The sequence below is a fragment of the Leptodactylus fuscus genome, chromosome 7 (genome assembly GCF_031893055.1).
Source record: "Leptodactylus fuscus isolate aLepFus1 chromosome 7, aLepFus1.hap2, whole genome shotgun sequence".
Lineage (NCBI taxonomy): Eukaryota > Metazoa > Chordata > Amphibia > Anura > Leptodactylidae > Leptodactylus > Leptodactylus fuscus.
In genome coordinates, this window is record NC_134271.1 from 51856373 (window position 1) to 51869608 (window position 13236).

Sequence of the window (13236 nt, forward strand, 5' to 3'; positions counted from 1 at the left end):
ATTTGGCTGACATGTATCCATCAGATGTCCTCCATTATGTTTTATTTGTGAAGGCATCAATAAATGACATGACACTGTTAGGTGGACATCAGTGAAATGTAATATGTGTGTTAGAGAACTACAAAAATTCCACCAAATTCTACAAAAATTCCATTCTAATTTAAGAGTGATCGCAGAACCTGAGGTCTTTTAGAATGCACTGATGTTACGTTGGTTAAACAGACTCCATCCCTGGAGAGTACATGGATACTGAATCTGCCATTTTGTACAGAAACACTTAAATGGGCTTCACAACCACAAATCTCAAAACCATGGCTGAGCGATTTACAGTATATACAAGAAAGAGAAGAAACCACAAAAACTTACCCCATCAACAAATATAATATTCAAAATAGGAATAGATCTCAAATTCATGCACAGAATATTGTGTTCGGTATTCTCAACTGACAATTAGTACTCGTCCTAATGGTCCCTCATATCGAGGAGCAAGCCCAACAGTTTACTCATTGACTATCAGAGGATATAGCATTTTGCTATGGTTATACATCTGGGGCTCCCCACTGATCCTAAAAAATATGGGGCTGCAGCACTAAAGACAGATATACCCTACCTAGTTGGCAGCCACTAAAGCAATCTGTTGATCAGTGAGTGCCTGGACCCCAAGGGCTCGTTCACACAGCGCAAGAGAGGGCGGGTTCTGACGCTGAATCCACCTCAGAATCCGCCCCCTCACAAGAGTTCTATGTAGACTGCTAGCTTCTTTTTTTTTCTGTGAGCGGTATGTTCCGGCTCACGGAAAAAAGAAACGAGCTGTCCTTTCTTCAGGTTGATTCCGCGACTGAGTCAGCCTCGGCGTCCGCCTCGCGACAGCACCCTCCAGACTAGGCCCATTCATTTGAGCCTACTCCGGAGCGGGAAGCTGCGACAGTCGCGGGAGGCGCATTTTGGTCCAATTCTGATGCGGCTTCCCGAATCCTGGAATCAGGACCAAAATACGCCATTCTGTGCCCCATGTGAACTAGCCCCAACACCTCAAACAATCGAATTTGCCTGGAGAAGCGGCAACAAGTAGATGAATGTCCATCCTATCCATATAATATATGAAGAGCTTGAGTTCTCCAGAGTTCAGTTCTTCTTTCTGACTTACACAGAAGAGACCATAGTATGAAATGTTGGGATATGTCATCACATTTTGTCTCTGTAAAGAAATTGGTTGTGAGTCTGGGACAGTAAGCCCTTTAAAGGATAATGGAGGATACTGTAAAACATTGCAAACTTGGCGGTTACAGTGTTCTAGCTCATATGGTGGCTTCAAGCCTGTCTTACATGAGACAACAGGTAGGCTTGAACTTGCAACACTAAGCTGATGCCTCGAAGTTGTACTTACACCTTCTTGGTCTGCAACCATTCCAGCACACTAACCCCTCGTTCACATTTGCGATGGTATTCCGTCCGGGGGATTCCGCATGGGAACCCCCCAAATGGAATATCAAACACACTTGCAAGCGCTGTGCTGTAAAAGCACACAGACCCGATAGACTGTAATGGGTTCCATGTGTTTGCCGCTAGATCTCCGGACAGAACATGCGGAAAGGAAAGTACTTCACAATCTACTTTCCTCTCCACATGTTCAGTGCGGAGATCGTGCGGCAAGCACACAGATCCCATTATAGTCTATGGGGTCCATGTGCTTTTACCGCACAGCGCTTGCAAATGTGTTTGGTAGTATGTTTGGGGGGTCTCCATGCGGACTCCCCGAACACATTACCAAGAACAGATGTGAACGAGGGGTAAAACTTTAGCTTATTTTAACAGTTCAGTCTCTGTTTTACAACAATACAATAAAATCAGGCTATGAGAATCCATATGTAGCACCTACAGAACAGACAAAAACAAATGCAAAACTTTGTACTTTTGTATTGTGACTGCTGAGAAGTTGTGCTGTAGTCTGAGGCATAGTGTGAAATTGTCTACTGTGGCTTCCGTACTAAAGTAGTAAATGGAGGAGGGGTTGTATCTGTTTTTCTGTGCTATCTATATTGAAGTGTTCCTATGTAGCTAAAAAACCTAGTCAAACTATAGTTTGTCCTATACTATATTCTGATAGGTATATACAGTCCTATGAAAAAGTTTGGGCACCCCTATTAATCTTAATCATTTTTAGTTCTAAATATTTTGGTGTTTATAACAGCCATTTCAGTTTGATATATCTAATAACTGATGGACACAGTAATATTTCAGGATTGAAATGAGGTTTATTGTACTAACAGAAAATGTGCAATATGCATTAAACCAAAATTTGACCGGTGCAAAAGTATGGGCACCTCAACAGAAAAGTGACATTAATATTTAGTAGATCCTCCTTTTGCAAAGATAACAGCCTCTAGTCGCTTCCTGTAGCTTTTAATCAGTTCCTGGATCCTGGATAAAGGTATTTTGGACAAACAATTCAAGTTCAGTTAAGTTAGATGGTCGCCGAGCATGGACAGCCCGCTTCAAATCATCCCACAGATGTTCAATGATATTCAGGTCTGGGGACTGGGATGGCCATTCCAGAACATTGTAATTGTTCCTCTGCATGAATGCCTGAGGATTTGGAGCGGTGTTTTGGATCATTGTCTTGCTGAAATATCCATCCCCGGCGTAACTTCAACTTTGTCACTGATTCTTGAACATTATTCTCAAGAATCTGCTGATACTGAGTGTAATCCATGCGACTCTCAACTTTAACAAGATTCCCGATGCCGGCATTGGCCACACAGCCCCAAAGCATGATGGAACCTCCACCAAATTTTACAGTGGGTAGCATGTGTTTTTCTTGGAATGCTGTTTCTTTTTGGACGCCATGCATAACGCCTTTTTTTATAACCAAACAACTCAATTTTTGTTTCCAAAATGAAGCTGCCTTGTCCAAATGTGCTTTTTCATACCTCAGGCAACTCTATTTGTGGCGTACGTGCAGAAACGGCTTCTTTCTCATCACTCTCCCATACAGCTTCTATTTGTGCAAAGTGCGCTGTATAGTTGACCGATGCACAGTGACACCATCTGCAGCAAGATGATGCTGCAGCTCTTTGGAGGTGGTCTGTGGATTGTCCTTGACTGTTCTCAGCATTCTTCTTCTCTGCCTTTCTGATATTTTTCTTGGCCTGCCACTTCTGGGCTTAACAAGAACTGTCCCTGTGGTCTTCCATTTCCTTACTATGTTCCTCACAGTGGAAACTGACAGGTTAAATCTCTGAGACAGCTTTTTGTATCCTTCCGCTGAACAACTATGTTGAACAATCTTTGTTTTCAGATCATTTGAGAGTTGTTTTGAGTAGCCCATGATGCCACTCTTCAGAGGAGATTCAAATAGTAGAACAACTTGCAATTGGCCACCTTAAATACCTTTTCTTATGATTGGATACATCTGGCTATGAAGTTCAAAGCTCACTGAGGTTACAAAACCAATTTTGTGCTTCAGTAAGTCAGTAAAAAGTAGTTAGGGGAATTCAAATCAATAAAATGATAAGGGTGCCCATACTTTTGCACCGGTCAAATTTTGGTTTAATGCATATTGCACATTTTCTGTTAGTACAATAAACCTCATTTCAATCCTGAAATATTACTGTGTCCATCAGTTATTAGATATATCAAACTGAAATGGCTGTTGCAAACACCAAAATATTTAGAACAAAAAATGATTAAGATTAATAGGGGTGCCCAAACTTTTTCATAGGACTGTATCAGTCTTTATTTCTTGATATGGTAAACTATAGGGATATTTGTTACATCTGTTTTATATGCAGGCTGTATATCTTTTCAGCTGGTTGAGCCTTAATCACTGTATACAGCAGATATATACAGTATATCTAACTTATATATTACGTTATGGGATTGGATTTGTAGTAAGCTATAGGTACAGTACCTGTTTTTTTGTCGATCTGTAGTTGATATACACTTTTTCCTGTAGTGTTTGAAAATCCTTTTATCCTTGGAGCCGATATACTAATAGGGTTGGCTATATATTGGTCATTTACACTTTGATTATATGGATTTATGCTCATGCGCTTTATTTTTGATTCTATGTATCAGTCTCCTTTGTCTTTTTTTGGCGATTCCATCTGTCCTGCTGTACAAATGTGTATTTCACTGATACACTCAAGACCAAACCAAATCTTCCTTCTGCTCAGTTAATTTTAAGGACACAGATGAAAACCCTTGTCCTGCATTGGTGGTACTTCAGTCTCTTCACTAGTTACCCAGCGACACCCTGTATTAGGCATTTCTTGCCCTACCTATTTTCACTAGTTCAGACATTACCATATACTCTCACATACACAAAGTTGTCACATTACATAATTTTAGCATTACATTACAGTCACAGAGAGAACACTTCTTAAAGTGACACAATAAGGACACAACTTAGCTAGAAACAGTATTTTAATGGCAGTACACAAAAGAATAGAGTATGGCATAGATGTAATTCAATCACACAGTAACCAGGAGGTATTTTCACTGCGACACGGTTACGTTACCTCGCAGCAAGAATAAATAATGCAGCACTGGGGTCTGTATAAAGATGGGTTTCTATTGCAAAGTGAATGGGGAGTAACAATCTCTACAGGAATAGTTTCTCCCCCATTTGACTGCGTGGATTATTGGTAGTATTGCCCTGAATATATTGGCGTGATACGCTGTCAATAATCTCCGTATAAAAAAATTTGATCGACTAGCCGGCGACCAAGGCTATTATTGGCAGCAAGCGTTCCTAGGAGCACTCATTGCGGATAATAGCCCTGATATCAGCCCATCTAATAAGGCCTTGACTTTATATTCCTAACTTCTATGTGTGTCATGTTCACAAGGATATCCCTCAGCATCAGCAGGAAACCCTTGACTTGATTTTCAAGTAGCATAAAAGGAGTCTTCCCCGCCAGGATGATTTATGATGGCAGACAGAGTGATGTGTCATGGCATGCACAGACCCCTGAATTTCATTTGTCTGAACAAAGTGGGTGCTCAGTTTTTGTCAGTGACAACTGCCAGCGATCATAAAGCCATAACAGTGACGTTCCTACTCCCTGGTTTTCTTTGCTAGCTCGGTATTGATTGCATAAGTACTCCATGGTGGTGATTAGGTAGCTGTGACCTGTCATACCAGCGAGATGCAGCCAGCGCTATAATTCATTACTGGCTGGAACTAGAACATCAGACATAGAAGCCAAACAATGAGTTTCTTTCTAATGATTAATTACCAGCAGCTGCATTATTTTCACAAACCTACACATACCTCGCCTGGATTGGAGATATCTGTGTGCAGGAGATTTAACCTGTGCACTGCCTCCGCTGCCGAGCGAAAGCAACCAACTTTATCTAGTTCTATGTCTTATCACAAACTACATTAATGAGTCATAAAGGGAAGAAAGAACGTATAGGAGAAGGGCCCCCAAAGTGCAGATTAAAATGGGTCCCCATTATGGTTCTCCAAAGGAAATGGAACAACTAAGGTTAGACACCCTCTTTTCAAAGGCCACATAGAATCTGCATAATCTCCACATATGGTACTGTATAGATGTCTTGTGTGAGTGGCAGTAACCTTCAGTGTAAACAAGTAGACCTTAAAATGGGAATTGTATAGATAGATAGATAGATAGATAGATAGATAGATAGATAGATAGATAGATAGATGTACACTTGAACCCAATGAGAAAGTAGTAGCCGGTAGTAAGTTGTAGTAAATGGCATAAATGGTTAAAGCAATGGGGCATTATACTGATCACATTCGCCTACCTGAATTTATTATGGGCCATGCCTTCCATATTGAGTGCATTTATTCACATACTGTAGCACCTACAGTATCTTCATTACTAGGCCCATGACAGTATTTCTTAACACATGGAGGGCTTTAAAGCCCTCTTTAGGTGGGCACAGGTTGTCACACATTAACTGGTTTTACCACTACAGGGATCATGAGTTCCTTTTGAAGGCAACCTAATTTGGAAAGAATTTAGGGGTAGATCACAAACTAAGTTATTGTTTCTTCTTTTCTTTTTGATCTTTTACTCAGTTTTAGAGATGAGCGAACACTAAAATGTCTGAGGTTCGAAATCCGATTCGAACAGTTTGAACGGATTTCGAACCCCATTATAGTCTATGGGGGGAAATGCTCATTTCAGGGGTACGCAAAATTCGATAAAATTATACTTACCAAGTCCACGAGTCATGGTTGGGCTGGATTCTCCTTGAAGTCTTCTCCTGGCGCAGCGTCCCTGCGTCTTCTTCTGGCTGGAATTTACTCTGCCTAGGCATCGGGGCCTAGGCAGAGCTGACTGCGCATGCATGGCCCCAATGCCTAGGCAGAATGAATTCCAGCCGGAAGACGCCGCGGGGACGCTGCACGGAGAAGACTTCTAAAGGTAAGAGAAGAACCAGCGTTGATTGGCAGAATGTATAGCAACGCTGGTTCTGCATCAAACCTTAAACTTCGAACAGCTAGTAGTGTTCGATCGAGTACGAGTATTTTGAATACCGTAGTATTCGATCGAACACCTACTCGATCGAACACTACTCGCTCATCTCTACTCAGTTTACCATTAAGCTACATGTCATGGACAGTAAGCCATGGATTACATTTGTTACCCTGTTTTTATGTACATACGGGTACTGAATAGTCAGATATTAAGAGTGGCCAGATACTTGAAAATTAAGAATAAAAATGTGTCTTGCCAACATCCCATCCATCTTATTCGATATAAGACAAGCGACGTCAGGAACGTTGGCGGAAGTAAACTATGTATATCAACTTGTTTAAGGACCCAAGTGTCTCCCAGCTCCTTTCACACAGGCAGTGGGTCCTAATTGTGAATGTGAAGAAGTGTATGATATACAGTTACGCTTTGCATTTCCCATTGATCGTTAGATAGTATTGATTGTCTTAGTTTCAAGACCTCCTTCTTATCCTCTCAGTGAGTAAAATGATATATATATATATAAAGAAACACATGAGAAAGTACAAATTCATCCTGACGCTTCCATTTTTCTCCCTCTCTCTCTTTGGCCTGTCTTCTGCTTATTTTCAGAGAAAGGTTCAGGTATCATTTATCTCGATCTTTCTTTAGAATTGAAGTGGTCTGGTGTATTACAGTATTGTAACTTATTCTTAAAAATGGATAAGTAGCTGGGAAGATTACTATGGAATCAGTCTTCACCTTACAGATCAGGACAATTTGAGATTGTAGGTAAATTGACTATATTGTTTAAATTAGTTTTACATAAAACAGGTAATTGCATATTAAAAAAGGGGGAAAAAATCATCTTTTAATGACCCCATTTCAGCCCCAGTGCTTCAGCATGGCATGCCATTGTTCCTGGGATCTAAACAAAGACTAATAGGGGACCTTCAAAGCATTGGTACTTCTACTGTGGGGGATTGAAGAGATCAGGTTTTTTTTTAATATTATTTTATAACATTTTCTGCTACTCTTTGTTAAATCTTGAACTACCCCAATAAAACTTCTAGGTGGGTTTATGATAACTATCTTGTAATTTCCATATTATAACCTCAACAACAATACCTTTACCAATACCTTGCTTCACCCCAAGTGTGAGAAGGAGCACTATCGCAAGTCCTTCCTTCCAACCGCGACCAGGCTGTATAATCTACATCAGACCAAGCGAAGATCACTCCGCACAGAGAACTAATGATTATGAATGTCCTCCTTCTTTCTTCTCTGTTCCTAAGCTGCTATGGACTCCTAGTATATCTTTCTCAGCATATGTGTGTCTACTACTTCTGCAATATTTACTGTGTATTACCATGTATCTGTATTACTATGCAGCTGAAACATACTGAAATTTCCCCACTGTGGGACTATTAAAGGATTATCTTATCTTATCTTATCTTATAATTCTACTTAACCAAAGACATAACTGTAGGGTTCTATTGTAATATAAGTTTTGTCCAGTAAAACCATGACTAGTTCAGGTCTTGTAGCCATAATGCTTGTATTAAAATGTGGATATGTTACGTCATTATGGTCATCTGAACTGGCCTTCACTCTTTTGCTGCACAATAATAATGCAGTTTAAGGCTAAGGCCTCGTTCACATCTGCGTTTAGTAATCTATTTTGGAAGTCAGCATTGGGACCCCCCGAACAGAATACCAAAAGCACTGGCAAGCGGTGTTCCAGTGAAAGCACACGGACCCTATGGACTATAGAAAACAGCCCATGATCTACTTTCATGTCCGCATGATTTGTGTGGGCAGCGCACGGAAAGCACATGGATCCCATTACAGTCTACGGGGTTCGTGTGCGTTTACTGCCACACCGCATGCCAGTGTGTTTGGTTTTCCATTCATGAGGTCCCCATGCGGATTACGGATTACCAACGCAGATGTGAACGATGCCTAAGGCCCCACATTGCGAGTCACAGCCAAAAGGCCCTGCACCATAGTTTGACTTTTCACAGAAAGTCCACAGGATTTTCCTCTGCGGACTTTCTGCTCCGATCATACCTATACAGAAAATACCAGCGTTTCCATAGGTATAATTGCCATGCTGTGATTTCCAAAACACAATGATGGATAATTTTCTGCAATTTGTGGATAGATTGGCCAGAATCCCATCCACTTTACATGTACTGCATAACACAACGGTTCTTCCGCAGCAAAATCAGGGAGTTTCCACTACATGGGGCTCAGACCTTATACTAGATATTGAAGGTTCTTGGGTAGCCAAAAATAAGAGCCTTTTTTGTGAACAAACATGAAAGGGTACAAGGGGTGTAAAAACAATTTAAGTTATCAGGAATTATTATTTATTACTATTATTATTATTATTATTATTATTATTATTATTATTATTATTATTATTCTCAATATAGTTTCTATATTTTTTTGAAAATTTAATTTTGAGGGTAGAATTTCTTAATAACGAATCTCAATCAAATAAAAATGAATAAAGGCAAATAAAAAAAAAGGATCTTTTAAGTTAGGCCAAAACTAGTATGGTGGATATGTTTTTAATAACATACATTATTTCTACACTCAGCTTTTTATTATTGTACATCTGGATGCATTTTTGTTAATTTACTTAACTTCCATGAGTGGTATTATATTAAGTACATAGTGTGTAAGCATATAGTATGTGCTGTGCATATATGTGATGTGTGGGGAGAAGGATATATAAGGTTCTTTTAATCAGGTTTATGTATGTTTTTAGAATAATATACATATTTTATTCAATGTAATAAAAGTTTAAAATTAGAAGTAAAAAAAACACAACAGAAAATATTTCATTTATGCAAAATAAATAAAGGAAAGAACAATAAAAATGTAATTTTTTATTTCATGTTAATATCATTTGATGAAGGTATAAAATTTGCATTGTTCAATATACAAATATAAAAAATAAAAGAAAAAAAATCTATCAAAATTCTCACTGCAGCTGTGATATTAAACAAACTGTAAGTAGATCACACATAGGTTTAATATATTGAATTAAGTTTAATGAAATATAATGTTCAATATTAACCTATTATTGTATTATATTTGTATATTTTATAATACTAAAATGCTCATTTTATTTAAGGAAAAGGACATTTTATTGTGTCTTAGATTCGCCTTTCCATTGTGAACTGGACAATCAGGTCCTATAGATTTATTCAGATTAGTTTGAAATCAAAAATTCATACTATAACATTTAATTTTAATTCCTGTTAAAATGTATTATTTTATTTTTTATTTTTTGGACAAATCTCAAAATTATTTTTCCAAATCATGATTTTAATTACTGTAGAATTTATTTTTATACAGGTTGATGCCAAAAGTTTTAAATATTTCCAGAGGCGTTTTTCTGCAGTGCTGGTATACAAAAGCAGTCTGTGTGCAGCTCAGTCTCTGCAGGCCATAAGAGACACACTCCTCATGATATCTTGTCTATTAAATTTCAATTTTTGGATTTTTTTGTGTTAAAAAATTTAAATAATTTACAATTTTAGAGTTTTTGAGAGAAGACAATTAGCATTTACTGAATATATCACAGAATGCTAGTAAATTTATTTTATAGATGTTTGGAAAAGCAGAAAAGAAACAGGAAAGCAGTAACCTATATTTATAATGGCAAATAAAGTAATGGTTAGTTTGGATGATTTTGTTAATTAGCTTTCATTAACATTTTTGGGAGGGACTAGATGAAAAACAACTTTGTCAGAGCTATGTGTGTGTGTGGGGGCGGGGTGGGAGCAGTTAAAATTGTTGTTTTTATTGGCAGTATTTTATTGTACGTTCAACTTTTGATCACTTTAAATTTTGTGATCAAAACACAATATTTTTGGATACTTTGGATTTACACACACACTGTGGTACTTGATATATTTATTCCTTTTGTTTATAGTATTGATTTTCCAAATATGAAAGGGTTTTTTTTTATTTCATTTTTTATACTCTCTCGCTTTAATTTCATTTTTTTTACTGTCCTACAGGGGGACTTGAACCAGGGATCACTTGATCTCCATACAAGATAAAGCACAATTCTGTATAACAGTACATTGTACATTCACTATCTATGGGTTTTAGGGAAAGGCAGCTTTGAGGCCATTGAATGGGCTTCTGGCTACCATGACAGCCCCTCAGAACCTGGAAATCTTAGGGTCAGTGCATATGAAGTTCTTTGGCACTGATTTTGACGCTGAATCCGCCTCAAAATCAGCTTCCAAAAAAGCCTCCCAATAGAGTTCAATGCTATCTAGGCTGATTTTGAAGCGGATTCAGTGTCAAAATCAGTGCCAAAAAACTCTGTGTGCACTGATCCTTACTGAGGGGGGTGGCTAAGGGAGTGAAAGAATGATTGTGATTGCTATTGGTCATGGCATATGAGGGGTTAATATGCCATTTCTGACTCCTGCTGTTCAAGGTCCTGCTGTATTATATATTTTCCTACTCCTGCAGCTTGTACCGTGTCCCAGCTGTATAATACAACCTGAATCTGAAAGCGAATTAGCAACCACAGCTCTTGTACATTTACGGTGATGAGCATGAGCTATGCGCTCAAAACGATACAATAGTACAGAGTAGTACAGTAAGGGGTTAAAACGTTATATCACTTGTTTGGGCCTTTTGTTGCTAATCCATTCCTGTAATTGTGATACTTAATATTTATTGAAAGAATAGTCCACGATTAGAAGAAGTCTGTTCTCTCCACCCCTAAAACACCATTGTTTATCCATACGCTGAGCCTTGATCATTCACGTATATGTAAATGACCTGCGATACTAGACAGACCTCTTTCATTTTCCTATACTATTAGATTACTCCTGTAATAATACTGCTGTGGACCATTTACGAGTTACCGGCGCCTAGTTCAATCCCATCCTATTTAACTAACATGTAATTGTTGTGAGGCTTATTACACATTATCAAGCAATTGCACCAAATACTTTGTTGCATGTCTTTCCTCTTTCTACTAGTCTGAGAAGGCACAAGAATTGGTGCTCTCTACACACTTACTTTCAATATTGTATGCAGACTTCATGCCCAATCAGAGAGCCACGTTTCAAGTCTTAAGGAGATGCAAAAATCGTATGTGATACTTCTGCTGAGAATGTTATTCTTTGGCTTCAGCCTTTGGCAAGATAATTCAAGCTGACATGCAAGGGCCTACCTAGTCCTAATATATGATGCATACTAATTGCTGCCAAAGATATAATAAGCTTGCATTAACTTTAACTGTTTCTGCGTGTAGGACGCCAATTTTTGATGACATCGTCTCCTCTGGTGGCCTATATAATGTACAGTTGATTACAGGCTAGATATATATTGGCAATTAATTCTACTACAAAAGTGTCACATGTTAAAGCTTATTTATGGATGACATTTAAAGTCATTTTGCACTTTATCTGTATTTATATAGGGCATTTACTGCTTTATAAAATATCCCCCCCCCCCAGATTCATAATGAGGACCGACCCCCCAGGAAAATGTTACCGGTCAGACAGTTCCTTTAACATATAAAGTCAACAAATGCAAAATCTATTTGGTAATTTATAAGGTATGCATTAACTTTTATAGGGGTAGTCTGCCTAAGACTGAACTCACACAGCCATAATACGTCCATTCAATAAGGGTCATATTGCAGACACTAATCCCATCCTGAAAATGGGTCTATTGACCTAATTTGACATCATAGATACCAATGGTGCAGCCAGTTCAGTTCACTGCACTACATTAGTGGGGCCAGATTGGTGAGTGTAATAGGCTTCATATAATACAAACTTATTATGTCTGTGAGCACCCAGCCTAATGCTTATATTGCCTATTAATGTAGAGAAATTTAGGGGTAATAAAGTGTTAATGGACTACATAGACCATCATTCAAAGTAACACATAATTTCAATATCAAAATGATAAATAGGTATGACATAAAAATCCAAATTTTGACATAGATCCATGAAGTTTTCACTGCCTTGAGCAAACTTGAATCATAAATATCTTGCTGTTTGTGATACTAATAGCTGATCATACTGATATAGAAAAAAATTCTTGCAATTTTCACTCTGGTCACTAAGCTTATTAATAGACTACCACTTGCCAATTCTGCTGTGATTTTCAGTGCAGCAGTCACATCATTTACATCACAGACAAGACAGGATTACAATAGAAGTTCACACCACTACAGAAAACACCCATAGTGACCCACTATAGTATCCCCTTGTGTCACCATAGCTTATCTTCTCTCCCTCCCTGTACAGGATATATCTAGAAAACTCTCCCATGGGTCTCAAGGAGCCAACTCCAGACTAATGCTGCCTAAGGCTCTGACTATGCTATCCTGGATATCACTAAATGTTGTTAGCAGAGCAAAGAAGAAATTGAGGCAAGATGGCAGCCCTCATAATCATGTATAAAATGGAAAAAAATACCAGTAAATCATTAGTAAGCAGTGATATATTTTAGCATGTTTTTATTAAATGTAAAATATTGGTGATAAGTGGCTTTTAAAGGGGTTATCCAGGACTATGATATTGATTACTGTGGCCTCTTCCCACCAACCAAGCACATCGTTGTACATTGCATGGTGGCTGTTCTTAGTATTATGACTCAGCCCTATTCATCTGGATAGGACTGAGCCGCAGAATGGCCATGTGACTGCTGTATGTGATATCAATGTCTTAGAAGAATAAGTGCTACTCAGTATCATAGTCTTTGATAGTCCCTTTAATGAGTTGACAATATAATGGCACTGAGCATTAAC